Source organism: Catharus ustulatus, chromosome 2, assembly GCF_009819885.2.
Source record: "Catharus ustulatus isolate bCatUst1 chromosome 2, bCatUst1.pri.v2, whole genome shotgun sequence".
Taxonomy (NCBI): domain Eukaryota; kingdom Metazoa; phylum Chordata; class Aves; order Passeriformes; family Turdidae; genus Catharus; species Catharus ustulatus.
The window spans coordinates 77,873,643-77,899,074 of record NC_046222.1 but is presented as its reverse complement, the minus strand read 5'-3'; positions in this window follow the sequence as shown (position 1 = coordinate 77,899,074).

Here is a 25,432-nt window from a genome sequence, read left to right as displayed (position 1 = left end):
CAGTAATCAACAACCCACCTTCAGTTGGAGAATCTTTTAAAAAGAGCATCATCAGTTTTTTACTTTGTTGCTCCATCCATCTCAACCCCCCCCTAAAAATTTATTGATTTTCCTATGTTGAATTTTGAAGTATATAATAATAAAAAAAAAAAAAAAAGATGGATCCAGTAGGTAGTGTTGCTGATATTTTGTGGGGAATTCTTATTTCATTCTTATTTTGCCTTCATGTGGAATATTTTTAATGTAGAATGCCAGGAATATTCAGCTACTTGCAGTGTTCTATACCCACAAATTTACATTAAATGCTCATTTTTTATAATTATAAAATTTACTTTGACTCATGCATCCAGACAACTCCCTAAGTCAATGCTATCAGATAGCAACGATTCATGTAATACTAATAAATGTAATCAACATTAATGGTAAATTTAAAACTTTGTTTCATTATAAAATTTTTCAAATATCAAGATTATCAAATGGTCCTCTTCTAAATTCGCATTCCAGGAAACAGAAGTTTTCCAGGTGTTTTCTTAGGCTTTAATGACTTAGTCTTTTTCATTGAAAAATAATCCATTCTCAGATAGGCATCTTCTATTCCGAAGTTAGCAATTGCAGTAAGTTAAGCAAACAATAATTTTACTGGTCCACGAATTCATGTTTATACTTTGGGAGCACACAATTTTTAATTGAGGAAAATATAAAGAGCTTCTTTTACCTTTTTAAAAAATTATTATAGTTTTAAAAGATAATTCTGTCAGGCAAAGGGCCTCAATTTTATTTTTATAATTTAAAAAAAAGTATGAGATGCTTTATTATCACACAAACCCATATAAGGATCAGTTAAAATTCCCACTGTAAGTGTATGCATTAATGAAGTGTATTTTCCTTCAAACTGAAAAAGACATGAACTACTTTAACAAACCTAATCACATTTTCATGCTTCAAATTTGTCTAGTAAAAACTGTTCACAAAATTTCGAAGAAAGTATTTTAGTCTGCCATATGATGCAGATAATTTGTAATGATGGTAAAAAATCTTTTGGTTTAACTAGCCATTAAGTACATGAAGACATAAATCAACATGGGTGGGTGGAAAGTCTTCATTCAAGGAAGGTGTTAAGGAGAAAGCTGTGGCAAAGAATGAGGTTGATGTTTACGTCACTGAGTCCCTGTATGACTCTTCATTGCTACCCTTGATACTTACTCAAGAATTGATCTAATTTCTGATCATAAAGGATAAATCAGTCTAATTTCCCAGCTGGACAGCATGAATAATTTTGTGCCTTTGCTACCACTATATTTTTGCCTCATTAATGCTGAATTTTTTGAGTCTTACTCATACAGCCTCTGATGTGCTGAATTTCAGCAGCTGAGTGTCTGCTAGAAAGCCAGAAGCAGTTTTTTGATATGCTGCCCAGTGTTAACCCACAGGGGGCTGCTGTAGACTGTGCAATGGATCATGCAACAGCTGGGGATTGCTGGGACCATATGCCAGATGGAATTTTATCCAAAATGCCTATTGCAATGAGATAAACCTGTTGCATATTTCTCTGCAGTTAGCCAACCACTGGAATTCACGATCTTCTATGACCTTGTAGTATCAAAAATGCACTGTTATGACAAATTATGATTATAGACATTGTTTTTGTAATAAAAATATTGCAAAATATTTTCTTCATCAAGGGAAGTCCTTCATTATAAGTGTTAATCAAGATGTCATTGGCTGGAGAAATAAGAAGAAAGAAGGAATAATTCAGAAATGGTAGCTGAGAGATTTTGAAATTGACACATTTTGAAAAAAAGTACTGCCTAGGTAATATTTTACTGTGCAACCTTTTTTGAAAAGAATCTGTTGACATTTGCTGATGACTCAAGTTCTTGATTTTTTGAGATCTTAGTACATATTCTTCCAGGAGTCATCAGTCATGCAGCTGTCTTGAATAAGATTTTATTTTCAACTTTCTGGACTATGGAATTCTTTCTGCAAATGTTCTTCATGGTAGTACCCAAGGTTCTAAAAGTTAAGAAAACAGAAAATGCTTATTTATGCATAAATGAGAGAGAATATTTTTTGTCAGAAGTGATTGCATTTCAGATGTTTGAGAAGCAGTGCTTTTAGAAAGAAGTAATAAGAAAACATGCATAGCAATTTTAGTCTAAGAGCAGCAGCAGATGTTGCAAGTGTACTGATCTCTTACTGACAGTCTACCATTTTTTACCCTATGATGGGGCTGGTTAGCCTTGATAATGCAAGAATATACCAGCTGAAAAATTTCTTTGGCAGGTATTTTATTTCTTACTTTAAGGAAAAAAAAAAAATTTATAGAAGAGGTATATCACTTCAGGAAAATTTGAAGTAAGTGTCATTAGACACTTCAAAACATAAACATTTACAAACAGAACTGAGAAAATTCCAGGAAAAAGGACAATATTGTCACTAATAAATAAAGCACATCCTACTTAATTCAGGTGAATAAAGGATTGAAGCTGTGAAGAATAGCCCACACTGGAACAGGTTTTTTGTGAGGATCCGTGACCCCCCATGGGAGACCTATGATGGAGCAACCTGCTCCTGAAGGACTGCAACCTGTAAGAAAGAACCCAACTGTTTGTGAAGAACTTCATCCCATGGGAAGGATCCATGTCAGCAAAATTTATGAAGGATGGGACTCCATGCTTGAACAAGGGAAGAGAGTAAGAAGAAAGGTTAGGGAAAGTATGATGAACTGACTGCAATACCCATACCTTAACTCCCTCTGCTGCTTGAGGGGAGAAGGCAGAGGTTTTGTGAGGGAAGTTGAGCCTGGGAAGAAGGGAATGAAGGGGATGGGGGAAGGTTCTAAGATTTGCTTTCATTATCCTACTCTACTGTTAAGTGGTAATGGATTAAAATAGTTTCCTAAAGTTGAATCAATTTTTATTGTAATCATAAATTTTTAGTAATGTCCCTGTCCTTCTCTTGATCCATAAATTTTTGTCATATTTCCTCCCCCTATTCTGTTGAGGGAGAAGATTGATAAAGCAGCCTAGTGGGCATCTGATACCTTGCCAAGGTCAATTTACCACATTAGGAAACTATAATCATTCTCCTTCAAGTACATATTATTGTTATTATCAAAATAGCATCTGGTTTAAGTTTTCCCTGGCCAATATTTTGATAGATATCTGATTCATAACCATAAGTTCAAGAACTGACCAGTGTGGGAATAATATTTACTACAGTGTTTGGTAGCATCTGAATGTAAGGCAATGCAGTTTTTCTTGAATCAGAAAGAAGGAATTTTTTTTTTTAATGTGCAGACGGCACATGTTTTGTATCTGGTCAGTCACAAAAAATGAAATTTTATCAAGTACCATTACTCAGCAAACCAAAAACAGGTTAAAAAAATCCTTGGCATAAGCAAAGTGAAGGACAAGATTTTTCAATCATAAGTGTGGGCATACTGACTGACCTGTATTTCTATTAGAGATACTTCATGTGTTACATGATCCAATCATTCCTCTGCTATCTAATTGCAGATCACAGATTAAACAGTGAGCTTTTACTGTGGAGACCAGGAAATGAACCCTTAAAAAAAGTATAATAATTCCCTAATGGTAACCAACAAGCTATTACCGAGTTATTCAGTTTAGTTTTATATCATGCAGTAATTCCTAATGGATACAGTTTGTGGGATGTATTTGCATAAGTGCAGAAAAGGAAAGCAAGAGATAGGAAATATGCGGTCACAACACAATTTTGGCAAGAACCGGAGGAATAAAATGATTTTGTTTTTTAAATCACTTCTCCTCAGAAGGATGGAGTCTATTGTCTTATGAAACCTGTAATAATGCTAAAAAGCTACATAAAACAGTTGAGATTTCTGGCTTCAGCCAAATCATCATAGGTAAGGGTGAGCCCTGAAGATGCCTTACCCTGACATGCAGTAAGACCTATACATGCTTAAATAGAAATTGTAGCAAGACTTTTTTGGCAACAAGCTTGTCTTCTTCTATGTATATCATTCTCATCTCAACTTCTCTCAGTCATGATCACCACAGATCCACAGGGTGTCTTTCTGAAGGCTGCAGACTCTTTGAAGTCTATTGAGTTCATGGTCTTCTCAGTTCTAATTTAATATTTTTCTAGTTGTAATAAAAAGGGTAGTTAAAAACCATTTTCTAATTTCAAAATCAGAGCATTAGTATATTTTAATTTACCAGTCTTGAAACAGGTATTTCAGGGATCAAAAGAATAAATAAGATCTAAAGAATAAATAAGATCTAATCTCATTTTTGTTCAGTTCTAATGCAAATTCTTGTGTACATGTAATTATATGAAAGTAAAAACACAACTCCAGTTATTCATTTACAAACTTCCATTCATACATTCATTCTATAGCCTGTCACAAAGGTTTTAATTCGTGATTTATTTTCATGTATTCTGATTACTTGATAGTTACGTGACATACATAACTCTTTATTATCCAAAGTGGACTTATCTCAGTTTTGCATTTGAAAATTCTCCTGATATTTCAATAATGTATTTGTTTTTTTCTCCTGACCCTATGGTCTACATTTAAAATACAATCAGTGATGACTACAAGATTTCCAAAGTTTTTACTTTTACAGAATTTGCCATTTAGTGACGTGAGATTACATAAGACATACCTGTTTGATTGAAACTCATAATATTCAAAAATTTAATTTCAAATGTTTTTGTCTTTTTAAAATTCACATCTCATGTTGAAAAGAGCCATTGATAGCTACAGAATTAAAATTACAGATAGATTCATTTAGTATATTAAAAAAACAGAAACCTGCATATTCTATGCTACACTGAATCTGTGTGAGTTCTTGTTACCTTACTTTTTCTTTTTTTTTCTTCTTCTTTTTTTTTTTAATTTAAATTTTGCATTTATCTCCTGTTATTTCGTTGGTGTTGTTTTTAAGAAATGAATGTGTCACTGGAATCTTTTTTTGTGTTGTATTTAAAACAGGTTTCACAGGTTAAGCTTATATCTGCAACTCTAAGACAGTAGGGATAGATTTAGAACACGGAGTAAACACATCTGAAAACCATGTCTTGCTCACAGTCACAAAAAACACTTCCTGTAGTTACTTAAGTGTTGCTGAACTGTTATTTTGAATTCTGCCCTAGTAACCTCTATGATATTAGTTATTGTTTTGAAGTACAGTGAGTATCAAAAACATGTATAACTCCAGTTTCAGGTGTGTCTTTTGACAAAATTTACTTAGAGTTGTTTTCAAAGTTGTCTAAATTGAACCATCTCTGACATTCTAGTGTAATGAAGCCTACATGAGTTTAGCAGTGCTACATGTAGTTTCAAAATTAATCTATTAAATATACAGTAATTTCACGATTATAAGCCACATCATTTTGACTAAAATTTTGGTCCAAACCCAAAGTGCAGCTTATAATCGGGTGTGGCTTATATATGGACAAAGAACGAAAAGTTTCTGTTTTAGTTTGGAGGACAGGTGTCTGCTGAGAAAGGCAGGAGCTTCTCTTAGAAATTGAGAATGTAAACCCCCTCCTTCTAAATTATTATAATTTTGAATTTTCAGGCAAAGTGATGGGAATTAGGAATAACAGTTCTTTACTAGGGAAATTAGAATAGAAATACAGAACTACAAAGAAACAAACTCCAAACCCTGACAAAGTCAGAGTACAACCTGACACCTCGTCAGGCAGGGTGTTGGTAGCAGTTCGATTAAATGGTGGTTGCAGTCCTTTTGTAGTGACAGATGTGGTTCAGTTGAAGCAGTGGTTCTGTAGAAGGTGCAGTTTCCCTCCGGAGCTCCAGTGGTGATGTGGAGAAATCCAGTTTTCCTCTGGAGTCCAGTGGAGAAAGGGGCTCCCTTGGTGTCCCAAAACCTCTGGTTTTATTTTGGTAAGAAATGTTGGGCTCTTCCCCCTGGCTGGAACAACTTTCAAAGGGATTAAGTAGTTCTATCAGTCACACAGTGGGACTCAATGGGCCATTAGCATAAAATGACTCACTGGAGGAAGGATTGGTTGTGAAAAGATAAAGAACAATGCCCCACCTGGTTTCAATGGATGACCCATTAGCAGAATATCTGCCGTTGAGATAAGGATCACTGCCCCCACCCTCAACAGATGATGATAGAATAGATACAGTAAATTCACGAATACAAGCCGCACTGAGTATAAGCCGCATCGCTGGGTGTTGGCAAACATTTTGTTTTTTGTCCATAAGTAAGCCGCACCCGAGTATAAGCCGCTCTGTGTTCGCAGTGAGGACCCACGTGCAACAAAGTTGCCAAATAGTAACAGAACCGCAGCAGGGCGGGGTTTACTGGCTCGGCTCGGGCCATGAGGGTTCAGGGCTACCGACAGGGCTGGGTGGCCCAGCTCGACTCTGCTGCTCGGCGGGGATGCTCGGGGCCGGCCGCCACCACCGCTGGGCTCGGTCACCCCGGTCCGGCGCTGCCCCGCGGCAGCAGGGGGGGCACGGAGCCCGCCGGCACCTGTGGTGGCCGTGGGAGCCGGGGATGTAGCCTGCCCGCTCCTGTGGCAGCAGCACGCGAGGATGGGAGCCCCCCGAGCCGCGGGGCCAGCAGGAGAGAGCTGCCCACCTTCCCCTGAGCTGCGGGGACAGCAGGAGAGAGCTGCCCGCCTTCCCCCGAGTCGGGGGGCCAAGTGGAGAGAGCTGCCCTGCCTTCCCCACCCCCTGTGCTGCCTGCACAGAGCAGCTCCACCCGTCGTGCAACAGAGTATCAATTTGTAACAACCGCGTAAATGCAGGGTTTTACTGGCAGGAGCTTGACTTTGCAGTTTGCACTGACATGGTTTGCACTCCCAGGGTTGAAAATGTCAGAAAATTATTCACATATTGGTTGCACCTGAATATTAGCTGCATTCCCGGTATGGGAGCAAAATTTTGGTCAAAACAGTGCGGCTTCTTTCGTGAAATTACTGTACCTTTTATCACACTCTGTATTGCAACCCAAGACAATTTGCCGACACTCGGATGTGCGGCTTATAATCAGGTGCAGCTTATGTATGGACAAAGAACGAAAAGTTGCTGGCATCCAGCAGTGCCGTTTATAATCAGATGCGGCTTATAATCATGAAATTGCTGTAATTTAATCCTTTCAAAAGAAGACATTCTATAATTTTGGTAAAGATCTTAAAACTAAGTTTAATGACACAAAATTTTATAATTACTTTCATTTTGGATATTGAAAACAAAGGTTGAGCGCATATTTGCACATTATGGCTTATATAGAGAATATGAAGGAAGCCTTTCCCTTGGTCAAAGAGGACTGGGTTAGAGAGCATCTAGGCAAACTTGACATCCATGTCAAGTTTATCTTTCTGTCACATCAATTACAAATTGATTCTGAGTCAAAATATTCAAATTTGTGTGGATTTTAGTAGGCTTTATATGACACATTAATTCCAAATGTCTTTCTTGTTTCTCAGTGGAGAAGAAATCACATAAACATTCATGCATCACATCCATCTTCCTCAAAGTCTTTCACAGTTGTCACCAGTACTATCAAAAAAACCAGAAACTGACAAAATATTTTAGGAACCTCTGGAAACCAGTCTAAGCATGTTTCATGATATTGGTATACTGTTATTACACTGGTACAGGAGCTATCATGGAAAGAAAAGTTTATGCTTCCTTTATTTGTTTTTTCCTAATGATTGACTATGAAGATAAAAGGGCCACATTCCTTCTTTGCTTCTGCATGATCAGCTGCCACTGAGGAAGCAGCGGAGGGAAAAAGATCTCTTAAAAGATCTCTTTCACTCAGTAGTAAGATAAGCATATTACTTGGAAGTCTACATATTGTGATGTTCATATTACCATGAATTAAACATATACTTCATTTACAGCATTTTTAGAAATACTATTTTTTATTGCATATTAAAATCTTCATTAAAAATCAACTCTTGACTGACTTCCTTAGTCAATACTTCTGCATTAATCAGCGGCGAGAACGGAAATGAAGTTGCACAAAATTGTAGTATTTGGAGCTTGTTAATAATAAAATTTATGCGGACTGTTATTAGAGTGTAAATAAATGGGTCATTAAATTGCTATGCTTTTTTTTTTTTTTTTTTTACTTGTTCAGGAAATGTTCATCTTAATATGACAGGATTGCTGAGAATGAACTCAGCATACTGCAGATCAGAGCTGTATACTTTTGCTTGAATAATGCAATAATTCAAAGTTTTCTGGCAACATGGGATCATGAAAACCCTGAAAACACTCCACACATGTTTAACACAATTTGTAAAGAAGATCTGTGGATAGCAATGGCTACAAATGGCTTCTCAACAGAGATATGTATTCCAAGGCAATTCACTTAGAAGATGAATAATGATAGGCCTAAAACCAGGCTATTGTAGGAAAACCAGAAGAAAACCAAAAAAACAGAAAATTAACTCCTCTACATCTGGTGAAGTCACAGATTCAGTATATCAAGCTATATTTTCTCCAAGATGTCTAAGACAAAAAAAATAAAGCTTCTGGTTTTGATGAGTTTGATTTTGTAACTTTGTCTCTTTCTAATATCTCTTAATCCCTTTAATTCCTTCTTTTGTTTCTTTAAATTTCTGACTGATTTATACACTGACAATGAGTGGAAAATTTTCTTCCATGTTTTAAGTTACAGCCAAGCTTGCTACCTTCATTTGCACACTTCAGTGCAAGATGATACAGGGTCATGCAGTTTATGGCATCAGAGATCATTGCATGTCAGAAAGTTAGTACCTTGACACTCATGTGTCAATTGCTTGAGAAAGCAATTACAGAGGCTTGACAAGTTAAGAACTTCAATAAGGAACAGGAAACCTGGAAGTTTTTGCTAATCCCATATGCAACTCCAGCTCTGCAACAGCCTAGCACCATCTGTTAAAGAAATAGAAACCAATATCACAAACTCACAACAAAGTTTCCAAAAAGCCTGATATGAACTATATTCCTTGGGGTGAATCTCCCCACAGCAATCTTGTCATACATCTGGTACAGACAGAACCATAGTCACCCACATGACGAATGCCCGACCACACGCGACAGATGTTGACAAGTGCGGCTACTGTGCGCACATATGCTGCTCAGGGGCTGAGTCCTGTGAATATGAGCCAGTTGCAGATGGTAAGCTGGAATATCTTCCTAAAAGATGCCCTGGCAATTAAAACTCAGCCAGGTCATTGACCTGAGTGTGTTATTTTACAAAATACTTCACTCTGCTTTAAGATGAACTCAAAAGTGATGTTGCAGGTAGTCATGGTAATAAGGATACTATATGATGCATCTTAATCTCTCCCTTCCTAATATTGAATTGAGAACTTCAGCTTGGACCTACTGTATGAAATTAATTCATTATATAGAGATGTCTAACTGAGCAGATATCCCTATGCAGATTTTAATGACTACTATTGAGTTTTAAGGGAAGTAAAGAACACATTAGGAACAAAGTTTTTATGCATACCACTCTGTGAGGGTAAGTTTTTAGAAAGTTCCCAAGGTTGTTTCACTGATTATAAAATCTAAAAGAACTCTTCACAAACACCCATTATTTTACCTTTTCCACTGTGTCCATGAATACCTCTTCATTATCCAAATCTGTTTCTACTTATGATTCACTATACATTTACTGAAGAAGCTGGTAATATTTCTGATCACTGTTTACTCACAGACACTTTGTGGAAATCTTCTGCAGCCAAACATGCATGCATGGAATTATCCACACCGAGTCAAAAACTTAATGCCAAATGCCTAGCTTAATGAAAAGATAGTCAATGGAAAGAAAGTCAAGAAAATTGTCATGGCTTCACTCACTTGATTAAGCATAAGTTTATGGTTCCACTTGAGAAATCCTATGCCCATTCATCACTTTTCTGTCCTAAAGAGTTTCATGTTCACCAGACCTTTAATCATTCAAGTATCTGAGAGCATTTCGAAGAAGACTAAACATTTGTGCAGGTCAGACTTCTGTCTTGTGTCCAGTCTCACCACTTTCGTTATTCAGGCAATAAACTCCTCATACACCAAATATGCTTGAACTTCTAAAGAGAACTGATAATTTTCTCCAACCAGAAGTAGCCAAACAGGAGGCTATTTAGACAGCTCAGCAATGCAATTATTTGATCTGCCAAGTGTATTCCAATTTGACTGGCATCTTCTATATATTTCAAATGATATCAATCATTCTCATTATGTTCAGCTTCTATAAAGCACCTACCCAGTAATACTGATTTGTTGGTTCCTGTTTGATTTGGCCATTCTGCAGCTTTCTTCAGTATTGCTCCTTTGAAGGTACCAGTAGTTATTCAATCCACTGCTCCTAAACTCTCAGTTTTCTGAGTTCTGAAACAAATGATCTTGATAAAAGACACAAATCAGTTGTCATCTAGATGGTGTATTACTTTCCTAGGCCTCTTAATAGATGGGCTTTAAATGCAGGGGAATTCTCAACAGTAAAGACTGAGATATTCGTCTGACTATGTAGAAAGGACAGATTAATCATGAAAGAGTGGCTAAGTGTCAAAAGCTCTAACTGTCTCTCTCTCTCTCTCTTGCTCTCTCTTTCTTTACATATATATATTTAGGTATGTATGCATGCATATATATGTAAGTGCATATGTATGTGAGCATGCATGTGAACATGCATGTATCCATAAAATTGATCACTGTGTGAAATTTTTCAGTCATTTTTCACCACAGATTTTTGTGAGCTGCAAAAATCTTTACTTTAAAAAACCCAAAAATTCGTAACATCAGTTGTTGGGCTGATGCTTGGAAAGCTCTGTCCCAAAGTTATTTTTTAATTCAATGTGGAAATTGCAGCCCTTTGTTTTACCGAATTTCCATCATTGTACCATGAGATTGAAAGGGAGGCAGCAGTGAGAGCACTGTTGTTGAAAATTTCTTAACAAAATCCTGTTGTAAATGTAAAAAGTAGGAAATATTTCCTACTTTTAGGCAATATTTTTTGTGTAATTTTAATTATGGATTGGTTAAAAGAGTATATAATTTTTCCACTAATCACAGTCCAAAGGATTAACTCATATTTATGCTAATTTTCTTCTTACTTTGATTTCTATCAGCAGGATATCCCTGGAGGGCTTTCATGTTCCTTGAATTGATATTTTACCACCATTCCCTTTCTTCATCAGTTTGAAGAACATCTTTTATCTAACTTAATCCCTTCTCTGCCTCTAACTTCTCCAAAAGCAGCTCTTGACTAGTACTGACATTGGCCATCTGGCCATCTGTAGATACAGTAAAGAACCAAAGGCAAAATCACATATTTCTCCTTAGCACTTCAAGATATTAAGCACAGGTATTATTACTTAACATACATTACCACTAAAACTAATAAATTCAAGCTAGTGCATCACTTATTTGCAACATTTAGGATTCTTTCTAATCCGTGTAAGGATCTAACGGGTAGATGAAATACAAGAATTAAAATTCCAGATATCTTTATGTCTACATCAACCAGCATTTTTCATATTGCCTAATCCTAATGTAACAATGTCTATTTATTGGAGACTATTGCAAAAAAGTACTTTAACAGTACTTCTCCATACCACTCCAATAAAAACAAACAAGCAAACAACTATTGTAAAACTAAGCAGAGAAAAACAAGTAAAAACCAAAAGTGACTAAGCCATCTTATTAATCTTACACACAGATTTAAAAGATTTTGTTATTACATGACCTACATCATTAAGGCCTAGAGTCAGCATTACATTGAAACAAATTGATCATTTGCATCATATCTATGAAAATTTCAAAATATATTTAGTTCTCAGGTTCACTTTAAGTCCCTAATTCACTTGTAGTTCTCATTGTGCTACATAAGTGAAGTAATAAGAGCAGCTCAGTAATACAAGCAGATGTCTGTATTTCTGTTTATTCATTTGTGTGTGCATACATGATTAGATATTCACATATAATGGAAGCATAGTGCTTACTGCACATTTATATATATCCATAATATATGTTTATGTAGGCACACGTATACTGGTGCATACACAGAGTAACAAAATTGCCGAACCACAGAGGTTTGAGGTTTTAGGGTGCCTCTAGAGGTCATCTAGTCCATGCTCCTGCTTGAGCAGGGTCACCAAGACCCAGCTGCCCAGGACCAGGTCCACAATATATTCAAGAGGAGAGACTCCATAACCTCTCTGGGCAGCCTGGTGCCAGTGGTCAGTTAACCTCAGAGTAAAAAAGTGTTTTACTGTCGCATCCTTCTGACACTCAGAAGGAGCCTCCTGTGTTTCAGCTTGTGACCATTCCCTATGGTTTTGGTGCTGGGCACCACTGAAAAAAGTTTGGCTCCTCATGGTGTCCCCCTTACCATAAACTACTTTGCAGTTGGGTGACTCTCAGAATCTACTGATGCATGGAATTACTCTTACCTAGGTGCAGAACTTGTCAGAACTTGTCAGTTCTCTTTGCTGAATGTAATGGTGTTTTTTTGTGAATCCATTTCTCCAGTCTGTAATGGTTCTTCTACATGCCAGCACAAATGGCAACCACTTCTCCTTATTTTACATCATCTGCAAAGACGCTGAGGTTACATTCTGCCCCATCATCTAGGTAACTTAAAAAAATAAAAAATTAAGAGATTTGGACCCAGTATTGACCCATGAAATACGCCACAATTCATTATCCTCCAAATGGATTTTTTTCCACTGATCACTTGCTCTCTTGGAGTAGCCAGATACTGTAGTTCTTTCCCACTCCTCGTTAGTCAGAATAGGTAAGGAAAATAAATTAAGAAGTCTATTTGAACATAGCCTTCTCTTAGATTTGTAGGAATGCAAGAAAGGTGCTTTTTCACTATAAATCTCAGAAGCTTGTATGGATACATACACAGGAGCAGAAAAACAAAGGTGTAAAACTAAAAATGGGTAGTGGGAGGAAAAGCATAGATGTGCATCTCACAGTGTGTAAAATTACATATTTTTTAAATTACCCTGAAAGAAGGTAATAATACAACAGCTGTAGCAGAATCAATAGAAAAGCTGATCAAAAAGGAAAGAGGGGTTCTGTTCTCTAAGATCAAGTAATTTCATCCCTTTCTTGTCACTAGTCCCTCTGTACCTTTATTGTTACAAACATCTGTCCTCAGACAATATTACTGTGCCAACAATTCTGCTCTGCTAGCTGAAAAAAAAATAGAAAGAAAAGAATCAAAAAATCACCAGAATATTCTATTATATTCAATTGTCCCTTCCTTCCACCAACAGAAGGTCCCACAAATATGTCTTTAAACCATGGCCTATTTGACATATTTTGGAATTGGGTATGTAATAGAGAAATCAGATCTTTCCTGTGAATATTCTTTCTTCTATGTGAAGTAGATACAAATCACACATAAAAATTGTCAAAGATATTGCAACTTTTTACCTGAGTACCATAGTGCTTCCTCCTCCCTCAAAGTATTGATACCCTGGCTGATACATAAGTGGTTGAATTTGTGGAGATGGTTTACCTAGAAGATATGTTCATGTGTAGTCAGATGATAAAGGCAAACAACTATCTGCTAGGTGATCCCTTCTTTAGGTTGTAATAGAAAATAAGTTTAACATTATAATGTAAAGTCATGTGTCATAAAAACAAATAAATAAAAATTAAGGCAAATTATCTTTTTCCTTTGGTACAAGAAATCCTTGCCAGAATAAAACGGCAAAGAACATAAAAGTGTTAATTTGCAATGAAACACTAAATTGTAAAAACTTTATGTGAAATCTTTCCAAGAACTGGCTGACCAATACGGTGAGGACCCTCAAGGGCTGGTATTTCTCAAGGCTATCAGTGACAGGCTAATGTAGTGCTGAATCTACAAATCAGAGTAAAATGAAAAGCAAAAAAGTGTATTATAGAAAGAAACTTCTGATTTAGATCATATCTAAAGGCAGAGAGGTAAGAGGAGGTTGCTTGCTTGAGAGAACCATCTTCAGAATAGTAGACAAGGAACACAGAAACGAAACCTTATGTTCTTCCAACACTTAAAGTTAACTGATGTGTCCATGCAACCTCTACTTCTAATCATATAATTGGGACTGAACTCTCAGCTACTGCAGCAACCCTGTGTGTGTTAGTACTGATAAACTAAACAGAAAAGCTTCTGAAAATTTTTTTGATGGATTATGTCTCACTACATGACAGCATAATACTTTAATTTTTTCAACAAATGACATGATCATGTAAAGGAGATGACACACACAGGTAGGTTTTGCATAACCAGCAGGGCAATGTTATTTGGGCTATCACAAACATTTGACGCCAAAAATAATTCCATGGGAAGCCACATCTAGTACTTACTGTTTAATACTGAATCTCATTTTGGGGTGGAATGAATCATACTCTGAAGGTATCTATATGTCTTTATTGATTAGGTAATGAAAAATCTTTACTTTATAGAGGTGCTTAATTTTCAGACAGCTAAAGTGGTATGAGTCTTACCGTAGGTGTTTGAAGGGAATGTTAAGTTACCACAGTGATAGGCCTTCAGAAGTGACTACTGCAGTATACTCTCAAGATAAATGAAAATCAAAGTAGAGTTTTGAGGATTTTAGATGCCTGATTTCAGCTTGAGTTCCACAGTGTATCTAACAAATTTATTTGAATCTCGAGTTACTCCTTTTCTGTAATGCAAGAAATGTGGATTTTTACAGTCTTCGGTCTCTTGTGCTTTGCTGATTGTTATACTGTGTGGAGGGTTGATGCTTACACAGGACAGTCCAGCACTTTGCATTGTGCCTGTTTTCTTACTGTGAGATTATGGTGACAAAGTGTCCTTCCTGCCCTCATAATAAATAGCTTGCAATCGATACATTTAAATTTATAATTATCAGGATATTTTACAATTAATTCATTTTTTGTTTGAATGAATTTTGCATATGCTCTGGACTTATTTAGAACTTCAATATTAAACTTTGGTGTCAAAGCACCAAGTAATTTAATTTTACACAACAGTCTAAGAAATGGCTGCTTTAACTGTAGCTGCTTACTACTTTTTACACATCCTCCAGTGTGGATATATCTGAAAGTGGATGTAGTAAGATTTATCTAGTTAATGACTTCACAACATTTTGCTTGAGCAGCACCAACATAAATTGAAGATACCTGTGAATTTGTTTAGCTCTCCTGAATAGTTAGTGGAAAGAAATATTTTGTTACATATGACTATGAACTGTAAAAATAATACATATTTTGTATCAATTTAATTATTTGGTGTTATTCTTTCTGTTATTTACATACTTAATGTATCTATTACCATAAAAGGCAACATTATTGTTCAGTTAATGCTACAGTGGCAATCTCAGAACATTAACTCCCTGGACAATATGGATACAAGGCATGAATCTCAGGAATGTTTTTTACCCTAGAGTGCATAGTGGGAGAAGATGCCACTAATGCTGCCATTTAGCCATCTGCATTCTCTCCTTGGTTCTGCAGATACTGCCAAGCACATTTCCATGTATATTACCAATGGCTACAGTTTTGCATTTTTTAACTAGAAGTTATTTTCTTTTTTTTATACAATACTTTAACTGTCCCTGCCTCGTTTCCTGCAGCAGCTTCCCCAGCATCTTCTCTGAATGCCAAGCCTGATTCAAAACAGAGCCAAAGAAGTGATTTGTGTTTCTTTTTCTTTCTCTCTTCATTTATTTATTTTTTTAAAATTTATTTTTTTAGTTGTTCCAAAGGCATTTAACTTCCATTTACATAGATTTGAGCAAGTGAACATGATGTTCTAGTTTACCCACTTCCCACACATGAAAAAAATAAGGAAGTGTTTGTCTTTACAGATTGATTGCTTTTCTTCATACTAGATGGAAGGAAAGTGTAATACACCCACAATCACATGCACATACACTGTCACCTTGGAGATGCAGTATTGCAAGTTGTTGAGCAATCGTGTACTGAAATCCAGATAATACACTTGGCCAGGGTCACTGTGACATTTTAAGTGTACAAATTTTATATGATTTTTGCTGTTAATTGCATAGGTTTTATGTATTCCTGTTTCACCTCTTTCTACAGAAACAGGGTGGAGGGAACCATATAGCTCTGTCACATCGTATGAGAGAGATTCAGACCAAAATAAAGGAACAGTGGGAAGTTTGCCCTTTTTTTTCTCTTATCGTTCTTCCTATAAGGTTTTGTCTTTGCATAGAGACATAAGTGCTCTACTGTGCCATCTATGTGTTCCCCCTTGTTTTCCCTTCAATTATCAAAAGGGAGAGTTTTGTTGAAAGAATAATGACAAAGTCACAACAACTAACTTCAGAAATAGAAGGCAAACAGGAGGGGAAGAAGCAGACCTGAACAAGGCAGAGGCAGCAAAAGAAACATGAGGAAAAAGTGCTACTAGTAACTTGCAAGAAGTAGATTATCTGAACCACCTCTGCATGACACAGTCATAAACTTGGGTAAAATTATCATTTCCACTAGAATTTCTTGCAAAGAAATTGCTCCTCTTTCATCTATAAAAATAAAGTCCTTCAACTTTCTAGCCTAAGGTCAAACTCCTCAAACAGCCCATCATTAAATTTCCTTATTTGGCAACACAAGGTAGCCACATGGCAGCAACACTTTCAAGAATAGTCCCTTATCCTGTGTTAAGTCCTCAACACTTCCCAGATGACTATTTGGGAGAATGCTTGTTGGCACAAGATAAATATATTCTACAAAACTTTTCCGGCAATATAATCACACAAATGGTAGCTTTCCAAAGTCTGGAAACTGCCTGTCCATTTTCAATTTATTACAATCTGCAGAGATTCAATTTATTAGAATCTCCATTGCATGGCTGTCACTTATGAATCAGATCTATTGTACCCCTAAGAATAACTGGTTTTGCCTTAGAGCTTCTCTTCCATTATTGCTGCACAAAGAGACTATGCTGGTTTTCTTTTATTGGAAATAATTTATATTATAGAACCAAATAAGCAAAATCTGTGGTCTCCTCACAACGTAATGACAGAGCACATGCTATTTGGTCTGAGCTAGTTAGGTAAGTCAAAAATCCCCAGAACCAAGACTGCCCTCCTGTGAGCTTGGCAGATATAGTACCTCAGCAGAACCAAGTGAATCCAAGTCACTTTCTACTACTAGGTGTAGCTTGAGCATCCTTTCTGACTTTTACAACCCAAAATTTGCGGTCAAACTCATACATTGAAGGTAAGTGAGGGATGAAGGAAGGTAGAAAGAAGCTTAACTGAATAATATACCAATCTAGGAGGCCAGAAGATGTGTGTAATTCTATTTCTATTTCTTACCTCTAGGAAACCTGTTGATCATAGAATACCTAATTTAATTTTGGAATGAGGTTCCTCTAAATAGTCTCCTACTGCCTTTCTCACAACACTGTATCTTTTTGCCTGATTTTCTTTCACAGATAAGTACATTAGACTCTTTCAAATTTCAAGAATATAGACAGGAAAGGCTTGAGATTGCCTGAGATTTCTTTCCTAACTTTCTCTTACGCTTCTTGAATTCACTTACAATGTGATTAGTTAACTAAAAGTGCAATTATGTAGAGCAGTAAGTGAAAAAAATAAAATCACATTTCACCAAAATTTTATTGTACAATAATTCCTCTCATGCACTTATTCTGAAACAATCCTTTTTACATGGAAAGATTAATGAAATATTCAGACCTTTATTGTTGCTCTGTTTGTTTGTTTTTTAAGAAGGGTTTTAAAGTTTATTTATCCAAAGATTTTTTTAGACGTACAGGACACAGAATGATAAGAAGACCCAGAGACTATTCAGTCCACGCATCTAACCTTGAAAGAATAACACATTCTTTAAGTAAATACCTATATAGCTATTTATGATTAAAAAACAAAACAAAACCAAAACAAACAAAAAACAAACAAACAAAAAAAACCCAAAAAACCCACAGTCCATAATACAGAAAATTAGGCTAAGCCTTCTCTATTTTATTTGATTTAAAAACATGTCCTGAAAATTTTATATTTAATAAGAGGTGGAACTTGGAACTAATTAGTTCAGGTACTGCAATTAACTTAATTATCTTCTATGATTATAAGGTAGTCATACCAGTTTTATTTAATTTTACATTAGAAGATGTCATTTTCAAGGTTTTAAAATATTTTCCACCTAGAAAATGTTGTTAAGAAAATGTTTTGAAAGAAAAGTAATTTGTTATAACTTGTAATGCTTAAACTAGAGGAACAGTAAACTCAGAGGAGATTCTTTATTGCATTTACGCAGTTTGTTACACCTGACAGGTGAAAGTTCAGAAGCAGAGTTGCTCTCTTTCTGTTTTTAAGAAAGAAGGTCAAGAGAGATTGAAGGGTAGGAGGAGAGGAGTGGGAAACAAGCAACATCAGAAATTTTCCTGTTCAAAGCTAGAGCAAACCTTCTTATTCTTTCCTCTCTATACAGACACGGCATTCAGGTGTCTACCCACTAATTTCAAAGCTGTGATTTTTGTAACAGGTTTATTTTTCAGAATGTGGTCCACTTTGCTCTTTTTTGCTATATTATTACTGAAAATATGTTTTGTTTTTGTGTAATTTAGAATTGAGGAGATCTGGGATCTATGTGATAACATGTACTGGCAAACTGGTGTTTAAAAAAATTGATCAAGGATGTATGGAAACTCCATAAAAACTCCAAGGGGAAAATTTGCCATCATGAAATATTTCAATCTATAATTAATATTTTGGCATTATTTTTTTTACCCTTCCTTCTCAACATCCTCTGTGCTTTAAATTTTGCACATAGAATACAGTGTTTATTGATTCACAAGAACTCAACCATCTTAATTATATACTTAGATTGCATAGGTCATGCAGAGAAAAAGAAATATAATGAATGTTAATTTAAGCTTAAGAATAGTCTTATCTGCAATACACAACACATTATTTTCATTTAAAATGACATTCCAAGTCCGATCAGTATAATGTATTTAATCATGTGGTCATGTAATAGGTAAGCTTCTAGCAGCCTCAATAGCTTTTTTGTCACAGTTTTAAAGGCATTGCATAGTTTGATGTAAAAAGTTTAGCCCAAATTCCATTAATGTACTTATGACAGCTAGTACTCCTCTGAAACTCAATATTTTTACCAGTAAAACTTGATTTTGCCATTCTCCAGTGGTTGAGGTGAGGCCTTTTTAGAATTGTGTCAGTTTTTTGTTGTCTCCAACAGCTTCATCCAAGATTTCTAGGACTTCTCTCAACAGTCTGAGATTGCTACTGTTGAGAACAGAGTACTGTAATCTTTTTCAGTATACTTAAGGTGTCCACAAAAAAAAAAGAAAACAAAACAAAAAAACCCAACCAAACAAAAAAAAAAACCCAAAAAAACCCAACCAAACAAAAAAACCCAAAAAAACCCCAAAACCCCCAAACAACAACGACCAAAAAAACCCCCCAAAACCAAAAATAATAGTTTTTGTTCTTTTCTGTTGAGTAGGTTCTGAGTTTATGTATATTTACAATGACGGAAGGTAGGTGATATAAAAGAAAGTTGTTTCAGGCCTTGATCTGAGACAATCACTCTTAGTATCCTTTATATTGAGATGGATAGAAAAATGAAGTTTTAAGACATAGCACATGTAATCTAGAATAGACATCTGAAAACATAATGAACCATGTTATAAAGTGTCCATCCATCCTGTGTCAGTAAAGACCTAGCCAGCTGTCTCAGGTGTTTCCATCACAGATGTCAAAATTTAGGTGAGCTATTTTTGCAAAATGGAAATAAATATTTAATCAAAAAAAATTAAAAATTAGGTTTATTTCCATTTCTTTTTTTCAAATAGCACTAAGTTACTTGAGAAGAATAAGCAGAATAAATTGTAGCAATTATAAGTTTTCTTTATAATTAATAACCCCAATTCCTCATTAGTGCTAGAGAGCAGACCCAAAAGATTTATTTCCACAAATGCCCAAAAGTCCTGAGGCTATCTCTCTCTCAGTATGAGTATGGGTTTTAGGGGTTACAAATTTATTTCCCCTTCCATGCTGTATTTTAGTTTTCACCAGACTGAAAAGCATTTAATCTGTCAGGCAGAAGTAACAAAGGCAAAGACTGAGTGCAGCATTTCTGCTCATTAAACGTTGCGGTATTAGAGAATATGCAAGGTACTTGGAGAGTGCTAAAGTAGCTATCCACGTGTAGAAAGAAAGCAGTGATAGCGTGAACTCAGGTTTATGATCACATGACTATTTGGGGCTAGAAGTCACTCTCCATTCCCAGTCACAGGACAGGCATACACTGTCTTCCTCTGCTTCCTTTGGAGGGACAACAGGTATGTAGGGAAAAAAAGGAAAAGTCCTGAAAGGCTATTTGAATAGTATTCAAAACTGAAACACATGATGATTCTAGAGCATGAATCCATTAGAAGACAAAGTTCAAGAAGAATCAAGCAGCAGATTTTGAGGGCAAGGTGAAATGGAAAAACAAACTTTTCTTTATGGTGCAAAAGAAATGGGAAATGCAGAGAAGGATACTCTCTTCTGCTACTAGAAAAGGAGACACATTTTAACAGGGATGGTTTTATATTCCAAATTTATTGAAAGAATGCTACATTTCAAGCTGAATTTATAGTGATCCTGATGAAGACCAGCATCAAGGAAAACCTGTACACTGACATGATCCTACTTTCATCTGCCAAAATCTGCATCCCTGGGCATGTTTGAAGGGAATGGAGAAGACTATAAAGGCACAATACTCTGTTTAGTATGTTTACTACAAGTTAGGTTCAACCATGGAATGATGGAGATAGTTGCTCATAAGTCTGGTCAACTATCTGTTGACAACTATTTTCATCTAGCTGCATACCATGAAAGAGAACTTTCTAAGCCAAAGCAACAATTCATATTCATACTGCACACCAATCAAGTTGCTTTACAGTTGCAAATAAGAGACAATGCCTTCACCCTTTTGAATAAGCTTGTCTTATAAAGACACAAACAGCAGGTATTGATCATGCTGGAAGACATCTTTAATCAGGTTTAGGCAGCACTCTGATCTGAAGGCCCAGGGTAGCAGACTTGAATGCCATGCTGTTCTTCCAATAAAAGCTTTTGTCAACCAGCATGGATGCAAAATTTAAGCTGATGCTTAGCAAATACATATTTTGTTTGATGAGGTCCCCAACAGTAAGGTTGTATAAACTAGTTACAACCATTCCTGTACTGGGAAAAAAGTTCAGGGGCACTGAACTTTTTGCAACAGCTGCTGTATGAGGGAATACATGCCAAATGAAAGATCGTTTCCTGACAGTTTTCTGGGAAGCATTTGCCTGTGAGATATACTCTGCCTTGGTCTAGTTTCAAGAATCTGCTGATCGTAATGCCCAGTCTAAAACAGTCGACTTGAGAGCAAAACTAAACCTTTTGGGGCCTTTACTCAACAGGGTTCACAGAAACAGATATATGCAGCTCATCTCCTCATATTTCTCAGTGTTCTTCCCTCTTCTCTCCTCACAAGTATGTATCTAGTTGGGTTTTTTTTGTGAGGGGAAAAATGGCCAGTTCTTCACCTAAAAGACACTACATGCCTAGAAGAATTTGTACAGATGACCTGTATGGAGGCTTAGTAGTATCTTCATATTCTTAAAAAAACCAAGTCTTGTCAAGATTTCATGTGTCCTGTTAAGGACAAAATTTCATTCTTAAATAACCGTTCAGATTTTGCTTTTGATGGAAGTTGTGACTCTTTGTAAGCCTTCAAAAAATGTGCTCCTACTAAGCTTCCAGTGAAGCACTTGCTTGGAAAAAGTTTTCAGTTTCACCACTCACATTCTCAGTTTACTATATTATTGATCATAACCATGTTTATTTTATTAAGCTTAAATAAACTGATTACAGTAAATTCACGAATACAAGCCGCACTGAGTATAAGCCGCATCTCTGGGTGTTGGCAAATATTTCGGTTTTTGTCCATAGATAAGCCGCACACGAATATAAGCCGCTCTGTCGTTCGCAGCGAGGACCCGCGTGCAATTAGTAACAGAACCGCGGGAGGGCGGGGTTTACTGGCTGAGTTAAGGCTGTGCAGGCTCGGCCCGCTAGGGGCCGCTGACGGGGCCAGGTGGCCCAGCCCGGTGCTGCCGCTCGGGGCCGGACGCCGCTGCCCCTGGGCTCGGTCACCCCGGGTCGGCGCTGCCCCACGGTGGTAGGCAGGGACGGAGCTTCCCCCGCTCCTACGGCAGCGGCGGCGGGCGGGGATGGAGCTTTCCCGCGCCCGTGGCACCGGCGGCGGGCGCGGACAAAGCACCCCGCCTCCTCCCTGAGCCGCGGCAATGGCGGCACGGGGCTCCCGCCGGCTCCCCGAGCCGCGGCAATGGCGGCGCGCACTTCCCCCCCCTCCCCGGGCTGTGGCAATGGCTGCGCAGGGCTCCCGTCGGCTCCCGGAGCCTCAGCAATGGCGGCGCCCCCCCCCCCGTCGGCTCCCCGGGCTGCGGCTATGGCGGAGCCCCCCCCCCCCGCCTCCCCTGGGCTGCAGCAGAGGAGGAAAGAAGAGAGTTCTCCCGCCTCTCTCCCCGCCCCCCGTGCTGCCTGCAGGGAGCCAGGGCAACACGGTAACACTGTAACAATTGCGAAATGCCGGCTTTTACTGGTCGGTGCTTGGCTCGGCACTCTGGTTGGCACGTCTGGGGTTGTAAATGTCAGGAAATTATTAATATATTAGCCGCACCCGACTATTAGCCGCACTTCCGGGTTTCCACCAAAATTTTTGTCAAATTGCTGCGGCTTGTATTCTTGAAATTACTGTACCATAAAAATGTTTCTGTGTTTCTTTCCCAGATAGGATAAAAGGATATTTATAAAGATGACATGGCAGTTGCCAGCAACACTTTAACACAGAACCAGAGAATGGGTCAGATTGAAAGGTACCGCAGTGAGTCAGCTGATCAAAACTGCCTGCTATATCAGAGTCATCCTAAAGCACTTGGCACAGGGTTTCATCCAGTTCTTGAATCTCCCCTTGAGGGAGACTCCATAACCCCTCCAGTGGGTGGTCACTTGGACATTGTGGAAGTTCTTCCTCATGTTCAGGTGGAACTTTCTGTGCATCAGTTTCTGCTTATTGCCTCTTGTCCTATTGCTTGGCACCAACAAGAGGAGCCTGACTCCATACTCTTTACACACTCTTCACATACTTACAGACATTGATGAGGTTGCCTCTCAGTCATCTCTTCTTGAGTCTGAACTGGTCCAGCTCTCTCAGCCTTAAGAGATATATTTCAGATCCTTAACCAATTTTGTGAACTGCTCCAGGAGCTCCCTGTCTCTGTTGTACTGAGGAGCCCAGAACTGGACACATTACTTCAGATGTTGCCTCTTTCGAGCTGAGTAGAGGGGCAGGATCACCTCCTTCAACCTACTGGCAAAGTTCTTCCTAAGGCATTCCAGAATGCTATTGGCCTTTTTGGCCCCAAGGTCACACTGCTGGCTCATGGAGAGCTTGTTGTTACACCAGGAATCCCAGATCCTTCTCTGCAGAGGTATTTTCTAGCTGGTTGGCCCCCAGCCTGTGCTGATGCAGGGGATTATTCTTCAGGTGCAGCACCCTGCATTTGCCTTTGTGGAATTTCAGATAATTTCTTTCTACCCATCTGCCAAACCTGTCAAGTCTCTTCTGAAGGGCAGCGCAGCTCTCTGGTGTATCAGCCATTTCTCAAGCTTTAAGTTGTTACAGAACATGAGGAGGTTTCTGTTTCTTCATCCAAATAATAGATGCATAAGTTCAACAATACTGGGCCCAGTATTGAACCTTGGGGGACACCAGTAGTGACTAGACACCAAACAGATTCTTTGTCACTAATTATGACCCTCTGGGATCTGCCATGTAGTCGGTTCTCAATCTCTCTCCTTATTCATGCAAGTAGTTCTTTCATTGTAGAAGGCAATCTTACCCTAGCCAGCCAAAAAATTGTATCAATTATTGTCAGAATGTTGTGGGGAAAATTGAATCTCTGGAAGAAATCCCACAAAAATTTTTAAAACACTTTTGTTCTTTGTTTTGAGGGGTTCTCCTTTATGCACTGAGGTTGCAAAGGAAAGCTTTCTTTCTGCACAAGATCACTGACGTATCAGGGTATTTTGTCAGCATCTATGTACCAGACAGGGCATCTTGAAGCTTTCTGCTTGGGATGGAGGTACAGCTTTATGTAATCTAAAACAAAATAGCAACAAAACCCCACAAACCCCCAAACAAACAAAAAATAAATCCCCAAAACAAACAAAAAAACCAAACCAAAACCAAACACCCCCCCCGCCACAAATGCTAAAAAAACCCCAAACCACCAAAACCCCAAACAACCGAAAAACCCAAACAAAACAACACAAAAAGGAAAACTCACCCCAAATCCACATTCAAACACCTTAGACTCCTTTCAAAATGCAAAGCTTTATATATTTCAAAAACATTGTGTGCATCCTCTTGGTGTTTTTTACTTCAGCAGTATTATAGGTATCCATGTATTATGTCTCTAAAAGCAGCATCTCTGAAGGGTTTCAGCACAGGTGCAGCACAAGAAGAATTGGTTGCCATTTGCCCTGACAGTAACCATGAGGAAAAGACCATAAAGTGAATACACTTGTACTTTGAGTGTACCAAAAATAGGCTGCCGAGTCGTCAAAATTGCCAGGTATAACTTCAGGGGGCCCAGGAGGATATTGTTTTGTTTTGCTGCTGAAGGACTATAAGCTATTAAATTTCTAGGAATACTCTTTTCATTGGTGCTGGTTTTTTAAATATACGCAGAATTATTTTGCCACTAAAAAGAGCATCACTAGGATTCAGCAATGTAGGCATTTTGTTTACAAAAATTCTTTAAGCTCCCTGTCTGCATAGATTGCAAATCAACACTACACTCATTCTTGTGTAAACTACAGGTCTACCTCAAAATTTTCCCTTCCTGTTGACAGCAGTATCTTGGTTCCATTTGTGAGGGAAAAGCCTTCTTTTTAGTAGCTATGGGTTGTGCAAAAAAAATTCTACCCCTTTCCAATTTTTTTCCACTCTATAATATTCTGGCTGTGGGTGAGGGCCTGCACAGTTTTGATTTTCAGCAGTGTTGAAGAAAATAGAGAAATAACCTTTTCAACCCTCAAATCCCAGTGCTTGGGAAAAGCTGCTTAATTTCATGGTTAAAAAATTTAAAGCCTATGAAACATATACTCAGGGATGGGAACTTACATGCACATGAATTCATCATTCTCGAATCCTTTGCTATTTGTCCATTTTTTCTTTCAGATGCTGGGTAACTAACAAATAGTCAGCATAGTCTTTGGTGTTCCACACTTATGCATCTGTAACTACAAAACTTTACATCCATAAGCAGCACAACAAAAACCTTAAGACATGTCAACTTTAAGCTCTCATTCTTCTTCAGCTCTCCTCTTCATACCATTTTACCATCCCACTGTGTTTTTG